This window comes from Durio zibethinus, chromosome 23 (genome assembly GCF_047325235.1).
Source record: "Durio zibethinus cultivar Kanyao isolate XHJ-2024 chromosome 23, ASM4732523v1, whole genome shotgun sequence".
Taxonomy (NCBI): domain Eukaryota; kingdom Viridiplantae; phylum Streptophyta; class Magnoliopsida; order Malvales; family Malvaceae; genus Durio; species Durio zibethinus.
This window is the reverse complement of record NC_143184.1, coordinates 12,898,058-12,920,153: the sequence shown is the minus strand read 5'-3', so window position 1 is coordinate 12,920,153 and position 22,096 is coordinate 12,898,058.

Genomic DNA, 22,096 nt, shown 5'->3' with positions numbered 1-22,096 from the left:
TAGATAACTTTTAAACTTTAATAAGTCATATTGGTCACTTTGATAGAATTTCTTAAATCTAGAGTTATCAAGTTAAGATATATCAATTTTTTTTGAGTTAATTTTATTTTCTAACATTATTGTTTATTTTTAACTCTTTTTTTATTTGCTTCATATTTTCTAATTATTTTTTTTCTCAAGATTACATTTTCAAACACTAAAACAAATTTTGAAGGTATTTTTTTTTTGTTATGCCAAGAAAAAACCATTGAATAAAGAAATTGATTTTATATTATTTATAGATAATATATATGTATTTCATTTTTAAAATTTTTTGTACTATGTACTGAGTTTAACTTTGTGAAAATCCTGTTTTATGAGAAGATCCTAGTTAGGTGCCAAACAATTGGTTAGTCATTAATCCTATCACTTATTTTTTGGACATATGAAACTTTTCGATAATGGTTTCTAACATGCAAGGTTATGTTTATTATAATGTTTTATTAAATGAAAAATGAGAAACAAAAATAGAGTAAAGAGAATTATTATTAGTATTGCTACTATATTTAAATTTTTAAATGTTTATCTTTTTAACTTTTATATTAACAGATTTTTTTTCAAGTAAAAAAAGTGATAACATGAATTGTACATATGAATATTAAATCAAAGAATATTATTTCTCGTGAAGATAATGATAGTGAATTTTGCTTAGTCAACAAATATTTTTTAATTCAAGAATTTTTAGATTTTGTTTTACTGTTTTGTAACTTTAAGTAGGTTTTTATATATTTTTGTAACTTAGTAGGCCTCTTACATTAATTTTTGATTTTGGAATCATATAGATTTAAAAATGGGAATCAACTATATTCCAAGGAAATTTCTTTTGGATCCAAAGTAATTTTTTTATCTATTGGTTACATGAACATTTTATTATGAATTGATGTTTACTTGTCGATAAATATTTTAATATAGTCTTTTTAGTTTGTTTGTAGTAATAAATTTTAATTAATAATTTCAAAATTTTAAAATATTTTAATTAATAAATAAAATTAATCTACGGGTCACAAACTAATTTAATATAAAAATATTATAAAATATTAAAAAACAAACTTATAGTAAAAATAAATAAATTGAATAAAATATATAATCCTACTTAAAATTCTGTGTATTATTAAAGAATAAAATGAAAATGTAAAAAAATTTTATTAACACTTCTTGAAAATTTTCAATTTATAGTTTTATTTAAAAGTTTAATACTTGATGTCTGCTTTTATAATAAATAACTGGATCAAATACTAACTAAAAATGTTTGCAGACTTTAATTGAGTCTAATTTTGACAAACTCAGGCAAAAAAAGTAACTTTGGGAGTGCTGTTCACACATATAGACAAAAAAAGCCTCTCCAATGGACTAATCCATAGGAATACAATATAATTTATCATAAATGGCCGTTTAACTCTAACTTATATTATTTGATATATAGCTTGTAATATTAAAGCTAAATGGCAAGTTCTTGATTTTCAACCTATATTTAACACACTTGGAGGAAAAGGAACAACAAACTGTATGAACACCTACAAAGAGTCTTCATGCAAGTCCTTGATCCTTTTAGCAAAAGTTCTCTGATTGAGATTAGCATTGATGCACATTGAATTAGATTATGTAAATAGAAATCTTTGCTTTTTCTCGGTCTATTTTTATGTATGATTTTTTGTTTTCTAACTAAATTGGCTGGAATAGTTTTGATGATGTTATAGTATCACTGTTGCTTATCTTCTGATAAACAAAAATTACTTATGAAAAAATTGTACGAGAATATATTAGTGATTAAATTAATTAACACATATATAATTTGATCTAGAAGAAAGTAAGGATATTTATGTAGGAAGAAATTGTTATGTCATCCATCATTCTTCAAGCAAACATAAATATAATTAAACAATAAATTACATACAATAGAGATAAAAATTTAAGGGATTGGATTTAATTTGCTTACATTGAGAAAAAATTAATTAAATATAAGGAATTATAAACACATCAACACTCAACAATCAAACATTAAAAAATCCAAATAAACACTCTACTTCAAAACAATCTCAATCCAAACAAATTTACGAGTATTTTTGCCAGCTCCTCCACAATTTCTAATCAAGCACAAATATGAGCACTTTTGCCTAGTCTCAACAAACCCAAATCGACCAAACATTCACAATTATGCTATGTCATAATGTCTAGATCCGAGGATCTATCGCTAGACATTGACTTGAAGGAGTCGCCACTAATCTTTTTTATCTAGGTACGATTGGTCACTTAAAGAATCTATTCTTTCAGGAAACACCTAAGTTTAAGAGTCCCTAAGAGAGTAAGTTTGGGTCTACTAATCAGAACAGGGTTCGAGAGTTTGGTTACGTGTGAAGAAGGTTATAGCACCCTCACAACGCCCATCAAAAGATGGTACCAGCTTAATTTTGTGTTATCCAATAAGCCTTAAAAATTTATCAAGTAATTATTTGTTGAAAATTGTTCTCAATTAACTCTAATACTTTTAGCAAAAAATTGAGAAAATCCCCTCACCTCAAGAGTATGCAAGAAAACTACTGTTTCACTTGTAGATTCTACATCGTCGGATTATTTAACATTAAAGAAAATTCAAAAGAAATAAAAAAAATGATTGCTTTTGTATAAGAAAAAATTGATACTTTCAACTTTTCCTCAAAAAAACCTTTTTTTGAAAATTTATTTTTAAGGAAAATTGATACCTTCAACTTTTTCCCAAATATATTTTTTTGAAACTTTAATTTCGAGAAAAATTGATACTTTCAACTTTTCCTCAAAAAAAACCTTTTTTGAAAATTTATTTTTAAGAAAAATTGATACTTTCAACTTTTTCTCAAAAAAAACCTTTTTAAGAAGCTTATTTTCAAGAAAATTTGATACTTTCAACTTTTCCTCAAAAATATTTTTTTTAAATTTTATTTAAAGAAAACAAAATAAAAATAAAAATAAAAATAAAGGAAAATAAATAAAAATAGAGAAAAAAAATTAAACAAATCTAATCTAATCAATAAATAATAATAATAAATATATAAATATATAAAAAAACATGAAAAAAAAAACTTGAAAACAGCTTGGCTGACGGCTCAGCTTGGTTCGGCTTAAGGAAGAAAAACGGCTTGGAGACGTGGCTCAACTCGGCTCGAGAAACGGCTCGCACTCGGGTTGGACGCGGGTCGAAATCGGGTCGACACTCGGGTTGGGTCGGATCTTGGTAAAACATGCGGATCCTCTAGGTTACTTAAAGCAGAAACGACGTCGTTTTGGGGATGGTATATAAGGCTGAAGGTTGGTTTTTTCAGCAGAAGCCCTTCTCCTCTTCTCTCTTTTCTCTTTTTTTTTCTCTCCCTTCTCTCTAGAACCCAAAGAACTCTGGTTAAATATTCACCGGATTTTGAAAATTTTCGTCAGAATTTGGGTTTTTCACCGGAAGTTCGTAGGAAAGTTGATCGGTTTCTGAAAATTTTTATTAGAAACTGGGCTGTTGGCCGAAAAATTCAAACTTGGCAAGAATAGTCGCAAAAAAATTCAACCGAAATTTGAAAATTTTTCAAAAATTTCCAGAAAAAAATCATAAAAAATCTTCCAAAAATTCCTCATCGATCCCTAGAGCTCTTCTCACGCCTCTAAACCTTTTCTCAGCTTTTAAACCTTCTGTGTGTTCTTTCCACTCAGCCAATAACTCTTTTCTGTGTGTTGTTTCCTTTGATCCGTGAGTTTATTTATAGGGATTGATCAGAAGAGTTTCTGATCAATCTCAACTCTTCTTTGGATTGTGATTCAATCATTGAATCCAATATGGACTCTGATTGAGTCCATATTGGATTCAATGATTGAATCCCCATTCACGGTAGGATTCTCCCAATTTCAGCCAAAAAAAGAAAAAAAATAAAAAATATTATTAGATAATTAAAAAAAATCAGATAAATAATAATATTAACAGATAACTAAAAATAAATAATAGATAAATTATAATATATAATCAGATAAATATATATAAATATTAATAGAAAAGAAAGAAAAAAAAAGAAAAAAATAGTAATAATAATAAAGATATATATATTAATAAATAGTAATAATAAATAAATAAATAATAAATACATAAAATAAACATAAAAGAAAAATATATATATAAGAAATAAAAAAAAATAATAAAAATAAAATAAAAATACAAAATACAAAATAAAAAATAAAAAATAAAAATGGGCTTACCCATTTGGACCGGGTCCAATTGATCCGTGCCTAGACCAAATTGGGTGTCTACAGCTGCCTCTCTTTGCACATTTTCTGTGAAACAGAAATTGCGCAAAGACGTAGACACCCAATCAAGATTCAACTCGACATTTTTTTATTTTTTTGTGTTTAAGATTTGATCAAAACTCCTCTAAGCAGAGGCTCAACGACTTTGAAGATGAATAAAGCTTCTCTAATCAGAGGCTTAATGACTTTGAAAAATAAATAAGCTCTTCTAATTAAAGGCTCAACGACTTTGGAGATGAATAAAACTTCTCTAATCAGAGGCTCAACGACTTTGAAAAATAAATAAAGCTCCTCTAATCAAAGGCTTAACAACTTTTGAAAAGTAAATGGCTCCTCTAATCAGAGGCTCAACGACTTTGAAAAATAAATAAAATGCTCATTGACAATCATGTCCAAAGGAGTTGAAGATCGTATTTGAAGGAATTTCAAGAGATTATGCCCAAAGGTCTTATAAATCAACCCTGATACCAAAAAACATCCTATTTCAAAGATTAAGAACTTACCTAACAAGCTTTTTCTCAAATTTGAAAATGTCTTCACATCTATCTTCTCTATGTGGGATTTTGGAATACCTCTACTTCTTGATTTATGTAGTATATGTTATGCAATGTATATGAAATTCAATGCATGTTATGCAAATGTTGGCTAATTAACTCCAATTCAGTTGTGGTACTCAAGTTTCTCAAACTCTTTTCTTGGGCCCCGAACCCTTGATTCTTCAAAGAACCAATTACACTGCTCTTCTAAGATCGAGCCAGTATAGCTCTCAATCATCTCTTCCACTCATATTCTTTCTGTAAGAAATCTCTTTCCAAACTTAATGTCTTTATCAGGAACTGAACATCTCGACTCTGCCTTTATCACTCTTGACTTATTCAATGTAATGTAGAAATCTTTCATGCTGTTATTCATTCATCAATAATTATTTCAAACTCAAAAAGTAAGAATGCATTTGCATATTTCCTCTATTGTAGGGTATTAGGAAGAAAAGAATATGAATGGTTGAAAAACAGTCACCAGAAAAAAAAAAAGACACAAAGAGTGAAATAGAATGTCTTTTATTAGCAAAAGGTTGGCAAACTTTGGCCAAGAAAGAATTACAAGGATAAGTGTGGGGACAAAGCCCAAAAATGAACAATCGGATAATCATGATAACATATCTCAAGGTTTTTCTGAAAACCCAACCCTTTGATGTATTTAACAACTTGGAGCTCCTTCGAATTTGCTAGCCTCCATGCCAACGAATTTGCTATATTTTCCTTATCTAAGCTGCATTTTCAGGTTTTCAACTTAGACAAACTCCTTATGACTCAAACCATCTTTTTAGGGTTTTCGTCTTGAGTCCTCCTTTTTCATTCATTTTTTTCATTTTTTTCATTTTTTTTCATTTTCATTTTTTTTATTTCAAGCATAGTATTTTTTCATAGCATCAGAATTTATAAGATGGGATAAATCATTTTCATCCATCTTAGTCAGTATCAGCGCTCCATCCGAAAAAGTTTGTCTCACCATATATGGCCTTTTCCAATTCGGAGTCTATTTTTCTCTACTATCATGCTGGATTGAAAGGATCCTCTTCAAGACCAACTCTCTTTCTTGAAAATGACGGGGTCGAATCTTCTTATCATGAGCTTTCATCATTCTTCTTTGATATAACTGACCATGACATAATACAGTCAATCTCTTTTCTTCTATGAAATTTAACTGTTCATAACGTTCTCGAATCCATTCAGCTTCTTCCAACTTAACCTCTTTTAGAACCCTAAAGGAGGTGATCTCCACTTTCACTGGTAGTACAACTTTCATCCTATAAACAAAAAAAAATAAGGTTACCCCAGTAGAGGTACGCACTGATGTTTGATATGCATGCAGTGCAAATGGTAACTTCTCATGCCAATCTTTATAAGTCTCGATCATCTTCTCCAAAATCCTTTTTATGTTCTTGTTGGCTGCCTCAACTGCCCCATTCATTTTTGGATATATATTTAATTGGATCCAATTTTACTATGAGCTATGTGGTAAGATAGAACATATACTATCTGAGTCTTTTGGCGGTCCACGCTAATGCACAACACATTTTCTCCAATGAAAAATACTTGGATTCATATTCTGTGAATTTTTTACTCAGATAGTAAATAGCTTTCTCTTTTCAGCTAGACTCATCTTACTTCCCAACACACATCCCATTAAATTTTCACATACAGTTAAGTATAAAATTAAAGGTTTCCCTAGAATAGGTGGCAGCAACACTTGAGGGTTTGACAAGTATTGCTTAATTTTATCAAACACCTCTTGACATTTTTCATTCCATTTTTCAGGATTATTCTTGCGCAGAAGCTTAAATATGGGATCACATTTATAAGTAAGTTGAGAGATAAATTGAGAAATGTAGTTCAATCTCTTCAGAAAACTTCGAACTTCCTTTGGTATGCTAGGAGGTGACAGATTCTGAATGGCTCGTATCTTATCTGGATGGACTTTAATTCCTCTTTCACTGACCACAAAGCCTAGTAACTTTTCTGACTTTACCCCAAAGATGCACTTGGCTGGGTTTAATTTGAGCTAGAACTTTCTTAATCTTTCAAATAACTTTCTGAGGCTGGTGACACGATTTTCATCCTCACAAGACTTTGCAATCATATCATCTACATACACCTCGATCTCTTTGTGCATCATGTCATGGAAGAGTGTTACCATGGCCCTTTGATATGTTATCCCAGCATTCTTTAACCCAAAAGGCATGACCTTGTAGCAAAAGATTTCTCACATAGTTATGAAAGTGGTCTTTTTCATATCATTTGCAGCCATTTTATCTGATTATACCCTGAGAAACCATCCATAAAGGAGAACATTGAATGCCTAGTCGTATTATCTACCAGCGTGTCGATATGAGGTAAAGAAAAGTTATCCTTTGGACTAGCCTTATTCAAGTTACAATAGTCTACACATATTCATACATTTTTATCTTTCTTAAGAACTGGTACTATATTGGCTACTCACTTTGGATACTTAGCCACTTGTAGAAAACCTACATCAAATTGTTTCTTCACTTCTTCTTTGATCTTTAGTAGTATTTCAGGCTTCATCCGTCTCAGTTTTTGTTGAATTGGCTTACATTCTAGCTTTAGGAGTAATCTGTGCTCTACTATCTCCGTGCTCAGCCTTGGCATTTCCTGGTAAGACTAAACAAATACATCTACGAATTCTCGAAGTAGGTCTGCCAATCGTTGTCTATCTCTTGATGAAAGTGAAGTGCCAATTCTGATATCTTTTTTATTCTCTTCATCTCTCAAATTTACTAAGTCAACTATTTTCTAGATAAGGCTCAATTGGCTTATTTTCTTGTTCAATCAATCTCATTAGGTCCGGAGACATAACATATTCCTCAGAATTCTCTTCATTGTCAAGTTCATCAGTGTTAATTGAATTCTCAAAACTAACCTCTTGATTGTTATCATAATTATCTTTATGTTTATTTAAAGACCTAAAATTGAATGAAATGGGATATATTAACAAAATGTGTTTGAAAAGATAGAAATAATGAAGACACAAGAAGAAATGAATGAAAATGCATCCTTTTTAATTTTTATTAAAAATAATAGAAGATAAATGGCCTAAACAAGAAAGATCATCCCAATGCCTTGGGCAATAGCTATTGGGATGTTACAATTACATTGTATTAGTTTCAAAAGTCACAGGCATCTCAATGGCACTCCAATTATTCAGCTCATAATCTGACGGACAAAGGTAAACCCACCCTTCTTGATTAATCTCCCCTTCATCTTCAATAGCATCAATGGTTAACTGGGTAAAAGCGTTTTCCATGCTTTTTTTTGTATCTGGGTACATGAATTCTTCAGGTTTGAAAGTATCATACAGGTGTGGGATAACCATTAGTCTTGATGTCTTTCCTGCTGGCCTTCTCTTAATCTCTCATTCTGTCATCTCATAGCCTAGGCCTAGCCTGTCGCTATTGTCTATCACCGTCGGGGGTTCCTTTATTCCTTGTAAATTCTTGCCCAGCCCTAGTCCTGGATACCAGCCCTTGTTGATGACTTGACTCATCATTATCCTTGAAAAAGATTGATTTTTAAATCCTTCACCTACAGAATTAACTAATTCAAAAGATCGATAGGAGCATTCTAACGCTTCTTCGGTAGCCTCTACATATAGAGTATTCAATGGTTGGGTCACTAGCATGTATTCCTTTCCAACTACCACTACTAGTAGACCTTTTACATTAAACTTGATTTTTTGGTGCAAAGTAGATGGCACAACTCTTGCCATGTAAATCCACGGCCTTCTTAATAAACAGCTATAGGATAGAGAGATATCCATCACTTGAAACTTTACATTAAAAGTGCATGACCCGATTTGTAAGGGCATTTTGATATCCCTCAGGACTTCTCTCTTAGTCTCATCAAAAGCTTTCACAATCATCTGACTGTTTTTCATATGAGAGTAGTCAATGGGTAGCCTTGCCAAAGTTGATATAGGCATGACATTGATAGTAGAGCCATTATCGATAAGAACCTTGGTTATGATATGGCTCTTGCACTTGACTGTGATATGTAGAGCCTTGGCATTTTTTCCCTCCAAGAGAATCTCATCATCGCTGAACGAAATGTGATTCGACATGACTAGATTTTCAGCCAAGTGATTTATATATTCAACAAATACATTATGTGCCACGTATGCCTGATTCAATACTTTCAGTAAGGCATTTCGGTGTGGTTTTGAGTTTAGCAATAGTGATAGTAATGAGATTCAGGCTAGCATTTTATTCAACTGTTCAACAAATGAATACTCACTATGTTTTACCAGCTTCAAGAATTCATGAACCTCTCTTCTGACACTAACTTCGGGCAATCTTTTTCAGGTTCTATTTTAAGATTATTTCATCTTTCTCTTTCTTTGGTTTTCTCTCTTCTAGCCTTTTTCAACATTTTTGGAGTGTAGCACCTTTCACTTCGGGTAATACCTCTTACACCAGTTATATTGGAAGTGTCAACTTTAGAGACATCCTCTTCTTACCCCTGAACTACCGTGTTACAGTCATATTTTCAGGGTATAACTTTATCATCCATGTACGAAAAAAGAGTCAAAACTTTAAAAGTTACTGACCTGGGAATGAGTTTGTCTATGATCGACTTTGGCTTGTTCCCATAATGAATTGTTACTGGCTTTGGAATAACTTTGTAGGCTTATTAATCATGGACACCTCAATACCTCATAAATCTTTTCTTTTTTATAGACCTCCATCTGGTATGAATCCAAGAGTTTGTGCACCTCTTAATGAAACTGCTCACAAGTTTCAATAGAGTGGCCCATTGCCCCACTATGATATTTACAACTAGTGCCAGCTACATATACTCCATGATAACTGTGTGGACTCACTAGTTGTATCATGTCAGCTTTCCATAAAATATCAAACAGCTGACTAAGAGGTGTCTTAATCTCTGCCACTTTTTTCTTTAAATGGCTCTCTTGTTCTTCACTCAGGGCATTCACATTATGATTAGGCAAAGGATTGCCACTGACATTTGGTGCAGTCACCCCTCTTATATCAAAGCTAATCATTCTATCCTTGATTAATCATTGCACTTTGTATTTCAGGGTAGTGTAATTTTTGGTGGAATGACCAACAATCTCATAATGATAGTCACAATAGGCTGTAGGATCATAACATTTGAGGTAAAGTGGCTTGAGGGGTTCTAGCTTGCTAGGAGCAATCAAATGACTGTTGTAAAGCTCCCTATATAGTTTTATATAAGTCATTGAGATTAGGTCAAATATCAATTTTTTATAGGTAATTCGTTGCTCCCGTGAATCACTCATGGGGTTAGTTGGATGATTTTGGGGTCTTGAGGTAGGCTGAGTACTAGGACTGTATGTGATATTTTGAAGCCTAGGAGGGGTTTGATAGGTTTGAGGGTAAGATGATTGTACAAATGGTTGGTATGGGTAAGAGGAAGTATTATTTACAGTAGGGTAATATGGCATGTATCCTGGTGGTGAGTAGGGTTGATAGCCCCTAAATTGTTATCTATCAAAGCTCACAGCCTGAGCTTCAGTCTCTTTTTTTTTCGAGACTCTTTTGCTAAATGCTTCATTTTCTTTCAACTTACCATTCTTGATGGTACTCTCAATAATTTCTCTCAAAATTATCATATCAGTAAAGTTTTTTATTGCATTTCCTATCATCTTTTCATAATAGGGAGGTTTTAAAGTGCTAACAAACAAAACTGTGATCTTTTTCTCAGTTAGTGAAGGTTGTACTTGAGAAATAATATCCTTTCACCTCTGGGCATACTCTTTAAAAGACTCGTTTACCTTTCTTTTTAGGTTCTGTAAAGACAAACGATCAGGGGCCAAATCGATAATATGTCGATATTGACTGATGAAATCATGAGCTATATCGCTCTAAGAACGAATGCGGGTTCTGTCTAGTTGAACATACCACCTGGCCGCTGAGCCTGTAAGGTTATCCTGAAAGATATGCATCAAGAGTTTTTCATCATGAGCATGAGTTACCATCTTTCGATAATACATGGTGATGTAGGTTTTAGGGCATTTCGTACCATTATATTTTTTAAATTCTGGTACTTTGAACTTATGAGGAATGACCACATCAAGGACTAAGTAAAATCTAGCAACATCAACTGAACCATAGAAATCAAATCCTTCCACAGCCTGTAACCTTTGTTCTAGCATACTAATCTTGAAGCTTTCTTGAGTTTTCACTCTTATCTTTTCTTTTTCCTTTTTTTTTAAATCATCTAGATTAGGAATTGGTTCTGCTATCTTTTTAGTAAATACAGGATTTACATAGCTATTATAATACCTTGGGTTGGAAGCTGACGGTATTCCAAGATATGTTGGATATGTGAAGTGTTGTGGTGGAACCTCTTGAGTAGATTGGGTTTGAGGTGGATCAAAACCTGGAGGGTACAAAGGGTCAGCCACTTCTTGTAATGGGGAAACTTGTTGGCTTGTATTTTTTTCAACTTTTTTCCCTTTATTCAGCTTATTGAGAGCATCTAGAATCTTGCTCAGCTTACTTTCAATCATCTTCTGTACTTTTTTTATCTTTTCAAATATGTGAGAATTTTTTTGCTTCATTTGTCTGGCTCTGGATCTTGTGTTGTATCGATAGATAGGTTCTCGTTAGATGGAGCTATTCTTGAACCTTGAGTACTATATCTTAGGATTAGTAAATTTGCATGACTATCACATAGTTACTTTGTTAAGTGTAATTAATGAGAATGCAATGAATGAAAAATGCATGTATGCAAAGAACATTTACCTTAAAAACGGTATTCAACCTAAATATTTCATTTATTCCAAAAAACTTTTATCTACATTGAGTTTATCACCCTAGAACTATAACCATAAAATTACTTGATCTGTTTATACTGGGCCTTAGCTTTCTCAATGAAGTTCAACAGACGATGCCCATGTTCTCCTACTAGGATCACCACTTGTTTCAATGCCTCTACCTCTTCTACCATCTCTCTTGCCTTGCATACCCCTTTACAAATTTGGGTCGTTAGGTGCTCGATGTATTTCTGTCTTCCTAGGTTCTCTCTTTTACCACACCAGACTTGGTATGATAATTCTCTATGCTCTCTAACCAATGCAGCAATGTGGTTTTCTTGTTCATTCAACTTTTATCTTAGTCTACTCAGATAACTGTTTAGCATGTTATTTTTTATCTGTACTTGGGTACTTTTTTCTTCCAATTCATCATACTCTTGCTTCAATCTTGCATTTTCTTCAGTCAGCTCGACAATGGTTATCTCTTTGGCTCTTTTTCTTACACATAACCTTTTATGCTCTTGGTGTAGCTTTGCTAGGTCTTCAATAGCTGTATCACGTTCTCTAGCAATCTTGTGAACTTTAACTTCATGACTTTCAGCTCTATCTTTCCACTGATCTTTTTCTTCTTGAAGTTTATGGATTTCTTGCTTTAACTTACCATTTTCAGACTCAAATTCTTTTGTTGCAAGCTCTAATTCTGATGGTGTTTCTTCAAGTTTTTTTTCTGTTAGTGGTTGAGAGATTTCATAAGTGAATATCATTTTTTATCTTCGTTTTACTCTCTAAACCAAGTACCCTAGAGTGACTTTATCAGTAAACGATCCAAGACTCACTCTTCAGGGATTTTTTCATGCTTTAATCATCTAATTCATCCTTTGAAATGCTTTAGGCTCACTGTAAGAGAAATCTAACTGATGAAGCCCATAAGTCATAGGAATGAACTATTTTCCCTCAAATTGCCTTCTCACTAGGAGTGGTGAATAATTTGTCGCTCCTCATAAACCCAGAAGTGGGACCACTGTATTATCCCCATATTGATACAACATAAGCTCACGATTTATCCATGGGGCCAACCATCTCACTTTAGCACTAGTTAACTTTTGTAGGAAAGTTATCCATTCTTTTTTAAACTTTTATTCTGACCATCCACTTTCACAAAATTCCTTGATCGGAGCTCGATTATGGATATAAAGCTTCGAAAAAGCACCATTTCCCCATTCAAAATAGCTTTTCATCCATAAGTACAATAACTGTATGTAACCTATAAAGCGCCCTCCATTTCGACGACAGTAACTCAAAGATTTGATAGTCTCTGCTGATACTACCGTTGAAAGATTACAGCCATTGATCACATTCTTGAAGAAGTCAACCACCGCTATCTCAATATAACCTAAAACTTTTAAAACGATCACCATTCCATATATGGCCAAGGTAAATATATCTAACCCCCGTTCTTCATTGACATGTTGCACTAGGAACTCATGAAAAAACTTCCAAGGTAGGCAAACCTATTCTTGTTTCTTCTTTGTATGAGAATCTACAATTTCTTTGTCTATCCTCATGAGTTAAGCCAGACCCTTACGAAATCCTGACTTGTGTTTTTTTTACATATATCTTATCATGAGTCTTGAGGTGTAAACCCAATAAAATTGAATATTCTTCGATGGTGGGAGTCATATCGACTTTATTAAAGATAAAACACTTGTATGCAAGATCCCAAAATTGTGCTGCAGCTCTGATTAGTTGGTCATCAACAACTACTGCTAGAATGTGTGCTATATGATTGTGTCTCTGACAAAACTGCTCTTGTCTTGATGGACTCATCCTTTTTTATATATCAACCAAATCTTCTAGATTATTCTGTTTGAGGAGGATAGATGTTTCTTGAGATAGAGTATAATCATATTCGATTGGTAAACAATCTCTCATCTTTAGTGGAATCTTTTCTGACTGGGCCCTTACTTCGTTGGGTGTCTCACAAGGTGCTAATACGGATGAAGAGCAAACTAGTCATTCATTAGAGTCCATGAAAAAAAATTTATTTGCTGGCCTGACTCTCAGTTTTTCTAGCAGAGTTGCCAAGTTGTCATAACGTCTAGATCCGGGGATCTATCGCTAGACATTGACTTGAAGAAGTCGCCACTAATTTTTTTTATCTAGGTGCGATTGGCCACCTAAGAAATTTATTCTTTCAGGGAACACCTAAGTTTAAGGGTCCCTAAGAGAGTAGGTTCGGGTCTACTAACCAAAACTGAGTTCGAGAGTTCGGTTATATGTGAAAAAAGTTATAGCACCCTCATAATGCCCATAAAAAAATGGTACCAGCTTAATTTTGTATTATCCAATAAGTCTTAAAAATTTACCAAGTAATTATTTGTTGGAAATTGTTCTCAATTAACTCTAATACTTTTAGCAAAAAATTGAAAAAATTCCTTCACCTCAAGAGTATGCAAGAAAACTACTGTTTCACTTGCAGAGGCTCTATCGTCGGATTATTTAACATTAAAAAAATTCAAAAGAAATAAAAAAAAGAAAAATGATTGTTTTTGTATAAGAAAAAATTGATACTTTCAACTTTTCCCTAAAATGTTTTTTTTTTTAAACTTTAATTTCGAGAAAAATTGATACTTTCAACTTTTCTTCAAAAAAACCTTTTTTTGAAAATTTATTTTTAAGGAAAATTGATATTTTCAACTTTTCCCCAAAAATATTTTTTGAAAACTTTAATTTCAAGGAAAATTGATACTTTCAACTTTTCCTCAAAAATATAAATTTTTAAAATTTTATTTAAAGAAAATAAAATAATAATAAAAATGAAAATAAAAATAAAGGAAAATAAATAAAAATAGAGAAAAAATATTAAACAAATCTAATCTAATCAATAAATAAAATAATAATAATAATAATAATAATAATAAACAAATAAATAAATATATAAAAAAATGAAAAAAAACTTGGAAATGGCTCGGCTGACGGCTCGGCTCGGTTCGACTTAAGGAAGAAAAATGGCTCGGAGACGCGACTCGACTTGGTTCGACTTGACTCGACTAGAGAAATGGCTCGCACTCGGGTTGGACGCGAATCAAAATCGGGTCGACATTCGGGTCGGGTCGGATCTTCGTAAAACGGGCGGATCCTTTGGGTTTCTTAACGCAGAAACGACGTCATTTTGGAGAGGGTATATAAGGTTGAAGGTCGATTTTTTCAGCAGAAGCGCTTCTTCTTTTCTCTCTCTTCCCTTCTTTCTTCTCTCCCTTCTCTCTAGAACCCAAAGAACTTCGATTGAATATTAATCGGATTTTAAAAATTTTCGTCAGAATCTGAGTTTTTTGTCGGAAGTTCGTCGAAAAGTTGGTCGGTTTCTGAAAATTTTTGCTGAAAACTGGGCTGCTGGCCAAAAAATTCAAACTTGGCCGAAATAGTCACCGAAAAATTCAACCAGAATCTGAAAATTTTTCAAAAATTTCTAGAAAAAAATCGTAAAAAATCTTCCAAAAATTCCTCATCGATCCCTAGAGCTATTCTCACGCCTCTAAACCTTTTCTTAGCTTTTAAACCTTCTGTGTGTTCTTTTCACTCAGCCAATAACTCTTTTTTGTATGTTTTTTCCTTTGACCCGTAAGTCTATTTATAGGGATTGATCAGAAGAGTTTCTGATCAATTCCAACTCCTCTTTGGATTGGGATTCAATCATTGAATCCAATATGGACTCTGACTGAATCTCCATTCACGATAGGATTCTTCCAATTTCAGCCAAAAAAAGAAAAAGAAAATAAAAAATGTTATTAGATAATTAAAAAAAATCAGATAAATAATAATATTAACAGTAATTAAAAATAAATAATAGATAAATTATAATATATAATCAGATAAATATATATATATAAATATTAACAGAAAATAAAAAAAAGAAAAGAAAAAAATAGTAATAATAATGAAGATATATATATATATATATATTAATAAATGTAATAATAAATAAATAAATAATAAATACATAAAATAAACATAAAAGAAAAATATATATATAAGAAATAAAAAATAATAATAATAAAATATAAATATAAATAAAATAAAAATAAAAAATAAAAAATAAAATGAGCTTACCCATTTGGACCAGACCCAATTAATCTGAGCCTGGATCAAATTGAATGTCTACATAGTATGGATATTTTTTTTTTCTAGTCCCATGAGGTATCTGTACACCTAACACTATCAGATTTTTGGCAATAGTCTTGGAAAATTTTGATCACAAAATTTTATCACCAACAATAATGAAACATTGACAATTTTGTGACAAAATTATCACTAACAAAAATCTCATCCTAAAATTTTGAAGGGAAATAAAATAAATCTTAACGCTTTACCTTTTAAAAAGGTTTTTTTTTCTATGCGCACAGGCCAATGATGCAGGAGAGTGTTAAACGCCATTCCATGTGGGTTCCATGATCAGTCAAAGCTTTCATACTTGATCGATTACCATGTGTTTTTCACTCGTTTGGTATGATTTCTTCCCTTCACTCACACGTGCTGACTCAAGCATTCCCATGCAAACATGCGTTTTTCTTAAGTTATCATAAAATAAATGGATTTTACATGTGATTGTTGTATTAGCGAGATTTAAATGATAGAACACTAAAACCTTAAGTTACATTCCAATGATTTAGTTTATAAATTTTTTGCCTATATTTTAGTTTGATTAAAGTAAATATATCTATTCTAATTGGTTGTCATTTTATTTATAGCTCTAGAAAGAATTAATGTGTTTATCATCCGACATTGGAACTACATGATGTGGGTTTTTGGATTTTAATTTAGTAAAGTCTTCAATGATTGCACTAGTTCATATAAAATTTTCTAAATTATGCATCATGTGATGTAAAATCTTATAAAATGTTACAATATAATTTATTATTTTTTTATTAATAAAATAAAGAATCATATTTATTTTATTTGATATATTTTGTTTTATTATATTTTCATTGTAAGAGAAATTGTGATAAGTATTATGATGAAATTTGTAATAGATTTTTAATACATTTATGATAGATTTTTGTCTTATGGTCACAATACATTATAATTATGACAAAATTTATATTTTGTGATGTAATGTAAGAGGAGATAACAACGGAATGAATAATAATATTTTACATGCATAACAAAAAAGTGTGATGAAATATTATGATGAATTTTAAAATTTTGTGATGAAATTTGGTGACGACAAAAATGAATTTTATAACATTTGTAACAGATATTATCCATCATTAAATTTATGTCGAAATATAATAAAAATTGTGGCGGACCAATAGCAACAAGGGTACCGGTCTCGGAGAGTTTCCATCACTAAATCATAGTTATGACGGAAATGGATCATTTTCTAACAAACTTTTGTGTCACTTTTGCTAAAAAATTTGCTTATGTAACCTTTAAAATTGTGACTTAGGTTTTGTTTGTTTTGCAAAAAACAATTTTTAAAAAATATTTATATTTTTTGAATTAAAAGAGATTTTCTGTTATTTGAATGAATTAATGAAAAATATTTTTTGTTATTTTTTTTTTGAAAAATTTGTTTTGTTTCAAATAATATAAATATAACTATTAAAATATTAAAAATTATTTATTATCAAAATATATTGAAATTATTTATTGTTATAATTATTACTATTAAAAAAATTATTTTTTAATAATAATATTTAATATTAAAATATTATATTAATATAAAAAATACTTAATAGTAATAAATATTATTAACTATTATTAATACCCTAGTCTGCATTGGATCTGCGCTTACAAGGTTGAGATTTTTGAACTTGCCTTCATCAGTGAAATGCCCTGCAGAAGTAGATACCGTTGACGCTAGGTCATTGATATCGATGGCAACATGATTATCGTTTATGTCATAGAATTCAAAGCTCCGGATTGTGTCCAGCTTAATCGCAACAATATAAATTTTGCTGTTGGCGCTGTTTATTTTAATGAAAAGACCTTGATACTGGCTGGGAAAAGGTCCCATAAGTTCATTGTTAGGCAAGATTAAAAGGGCTAATCCATGGTCACTACGAGTTGGGAATTCCGATACTATTGAAAAATGAATGAAGTGGAAAAGGAGAAAACACTGCCATTTGTGGAGTTCTTGAATTGGATTGGATTCTTGTAGAAGATGTGACCTTTTTGATGCCTTGTAGAATTAGTCAGTTCAGACAGTCCACTTGAATCGTACCCTGCATCTCCGTCAAACTTCAAGTAACCATTAAAACTGAACTCGCCCTGGTTGATATCTGAAGATGCATGATTCAGGAGGGAAAGAAAAAAAAAATCATAATCAAACAAGACATGATTACAGACAAAATTAACAAATAAAGATAGCTTTTTCTCTTTTTTTTGGAGATTTTGAAGGGCTCTGGTCAATTTTGCACACAGGCGTTAATTCTGCACCGTTGTACAAATTCAGATAGAAAGAAATTAAAAAAACCATTAACTTAATCGACTTTGTTCAAGAGTCAAGGAAATTCCCGCAGTTTTCTAAGTCAGTTCATGGAAATTGCTTGCCTTTTCAGTGATAATAAAGAAATAACTTCGTCGAAGGTGACATCTAACAATGAAGGCTCTGAATTTTATCTAGCATGATTTTGTTACAATTCTCTTGCTTAAAATTTTTTTTTTACACGTGTTTTCTTTCATATCAATTTGGGTTTATGCGTCCAAAAAAGAGTTTTAGATAATGAAAATTTGGAAGTGGGAGACTAAATTGTAAAATATAAGAGTCAAAAGATTTATTTAGATGTAATAATAATATAAGATTTTAATTAAATTTTTTTAATACTTTAAAGTTTTTTTTCAAAATACAATGCTTTTGATATTCTTTTAATATTTGTATGCGATTAATTTTTTTATTATTTTTATGTTAAAAATAACGGAGCCAAATTCTAGTAACATATAGTAATATTTTATTCACCTTATCAACTATTTCATTACCAGTGCATTTTACAAATTCCTTTTAATTACCACTTGCACTAAAAGAGAGATTGAAAATTTTATTAGACCTACAAAGTCGCATTATACTTTTCCCGTTATATAAATTTTTATTGATAAAATGACATAAGTATGTTGGCCAAAAACTAAAGCCCATTCATTAAATATTTTTTAATTTTCTCATACTTGGTTAGAAAGTTTTAGGTCATGTTTAATATATAAGATTATGATAAGATAAAATAAAATAATATTATAAATAGAATTAGATTAAATAATATCATCTTATTTTTTTATGTGTGTAAGAATTAAGATATGATAATTTATTTATTAGTTAAAATTATCATTCTTCAAAATTTATACAATTTAAATTATTGATATAATTTTTAAAAGTATAACAGGACAATAAGTTTAATCCCATGGATAAAAAGTAATCCTCTCCACTTTAGGAGGATTGAATTATTTTATACCAAATATATATAATCTTTTGTGTAATAATATCTCTTTCAATTAGATATAAACTAAACATAATATAGAATAATTACTATACTATCCTATTTATCATCCTATATAACAAACATGACCTTAAATCTTTATATAATAACATTATATGGCTGGGAAAGAAACGAGATATGTTGGCAAAATAAAGGAAAAAAAAAAAAGAGAAAAAGGAGATTTATGTAGTTCTGATCAAGTAGTTTAATCAAAATTAATTTGTCGTTCGATTGAGCTGAAATTTTACTAGTGTTTTTATGACTCATTGTTCTTCAATTTGAACGATGAAGATTAGGTTTTAAGTTTTCTACCTATTGATTTTGTGGACGTTTGTAATCCCTAAATTTGATGAAACTTTTTCAATTTTCTCTCGCAAGATTTTTTTTTTTTACTAAAATTATTTAATTTTTAGATATTGTGGTTGCATACCTCTAGTTTTAGCTAGAAAAAAATTTGCATTCTAATTATTTTTATAGTAGAGATTATTTGTTACTGCTTGTGATTTTTACTCCTCGTTTTGGGGAGGTTTTCCACTTAAAATTGTTTATGTCCTTATTCTTGTGGTTCAATGATTTATTTGTTAGCTCTATTTGCTTGATTCTTGCTAGATTCACACAAGAAAGAGATAATATAATTTATCACTACGTGATATGTTCGATTTGAAATTTTTTTAGATTATTTTATCCCATCAAAGTGGTATCAAAGCTCAAACTATTTGATTTATGCTTTGTGTTGAATAATGGAAGCCAATACAAGTAGAATAATTGGTTTAAATGGTTCAAATTATCATGTATGGAAAGGGAAGATGAAAGACTTATTTTATGTGAAGGCTTATTATTTATCTATGTTTGTCACTGAAAAGTCTGAAAATGAAACATACATAGAATGAAATTTGTTTCATTGACATATATGTGATTATATTAGACTGTGGATAGATAATAATGTTTTAAGCCATGTTAGTGGAGAGACATATGCATGTACTTTATTCAGTAAGCTTGATGAGTTGTATATTTGAAAACCTAGGAATAATAAAATATTTTTAATTAAGTAGTTGATGGATTTGAAATATCAGGATGGAATTCTTATGATAGATCCCTTAAATGCATATTAAAATACTATTAATTAGTTGATTGGCATGAATCTCAAATTTGAAGATGAGATACAAGGCTTATGGCTTCTTAGTACATTATCGAATTCATGGGAGATATTTAGAACAACATTATCTAACTCACCCAAATCATATTATCACTGTGGATTTGCCTGAAAGTGATGTTTTAAATAAAAAGATGAGAAGGAAGTCATATGGTTCTTTTTCACAGTCTGAGATCTTAGTTACAAAAAATAGGATGAGGAATAAAAGCAAAGGTTTGAAGAATAGAGACAAAATCAAGAGTAAGTCCAAAATATTTACTAATGTTAAATATCATTATTGTGGTCTGGAAAGGGCATATAAAAAAGTATAACCAAAAGTTAAAAAGAGAAAACGATAGTGACAAGGATAAGGAAAAAAAGAATAGTGATGGTAATTACGCTTATAAAATTACTACTATCATTGATGACTTCCTTATTTTATGTGATGATGATGTTGTTAATTTTGCACGCGATGAGACTAGTTCAGTGATTGATAGTGGTGCCATAATTTATGCTATACCTTAGAAAAAACTATTTTACATCTTACACACCTGGTGATTTTGAGAGTATTAGAATGAGTAATAATTACTCAACTAAAGCCATTGGTATGGGAGATGCGTTCTAGAAGATTAATAATGGCACTACATTGGTTTTGAAAAATGTTAAACATATTCTCGATATTCTCATGAATTTGATTTTTACAGGAAAGCTTGACGATGAAAGGTTTTGTAACACCTTTTGTGATGGCCAGTGAAAGCTCACTAAATATTTTATGGTTGTAGTTAGGGGTACAAAGCATTCTTTATGGTATTTGATGTAGGTAAAGGTATCTGATTCCATTATCAATGTAATAAATAATGATGATACAACTAAGCTTTGGCACAAGCAACTTAGTTATATGAGCAAAAAGGGTTTGAAGGTTTTGGTTAAGAAAAATATTTTTTTTGGAGTGAAAAATGTTTTATTGAAGAAGTGTGTTCATTGTTAGATAAGGAAACAAACCAGAGTTACATTCAAGACATCTCATCCATTAAGAAAGTCAGGTATATTTTATTTAATATATTCTAGTGTTTGTAGTTCTATGAGAACAAAAACACTTAGTGGTTTCATCTATTTTATGACATTTATAAATGATCATTCAAGGAAAATATGAGCCTATACATTGAAAACAAAAGATCGAGTGTTAGATGTATTTAAACATTTTCATGCCTTATTTGAAGGACAAATAAGGTTGAAATTAAAATGTATAAGTACCGATAATAAAGGTGAGAACATTGGACCTTTTAATGAGTATTGTAGATAGTAAGGTATTCAACATCAAAGGTTACCTCCTAAAACTCTTTAGTTGAATGGGTTAACTGAGAAGATAAATAAGACACTAACGGAAAAAGTGAGATGTTTGCTTTCACAAATACAGTTATCAAAATCATTTTGGGGCGAGGCTTTGAGTACAGTTGTACACATTTTGAATCTCTCACCATATGTTCTTTTAGATTTTGATATTTCAGATAGAGTTTAGTCAAACAAGGACGTATCCTATGATCACTTGTACATTTTTGGATGCAAAGCTTTTATGTATATTTTCAAAGATTAGAGGTCTAATTTGATGTCAAGACTAAACAATGTGTGTTTCTTGGTTATGGCTAAGATGAGTTTGGCTGCAAGTTTTATGATCCAATGTAGAAGAAACTTATGAGAAGCAATGATGTTGTTTTTATTAAAAACCAAACCATACAAGATTTTCATAAGACTAATACATCAATTCCACGATGCAATGATTGTTTGATTGACTTAGATCTAGTTTTTTTAACACAAGTGCCTATAGAGGTTGAAGATGTTTAAGATAACCAATATAATACAGGTAATGTTGATACTAGTCATATACAGA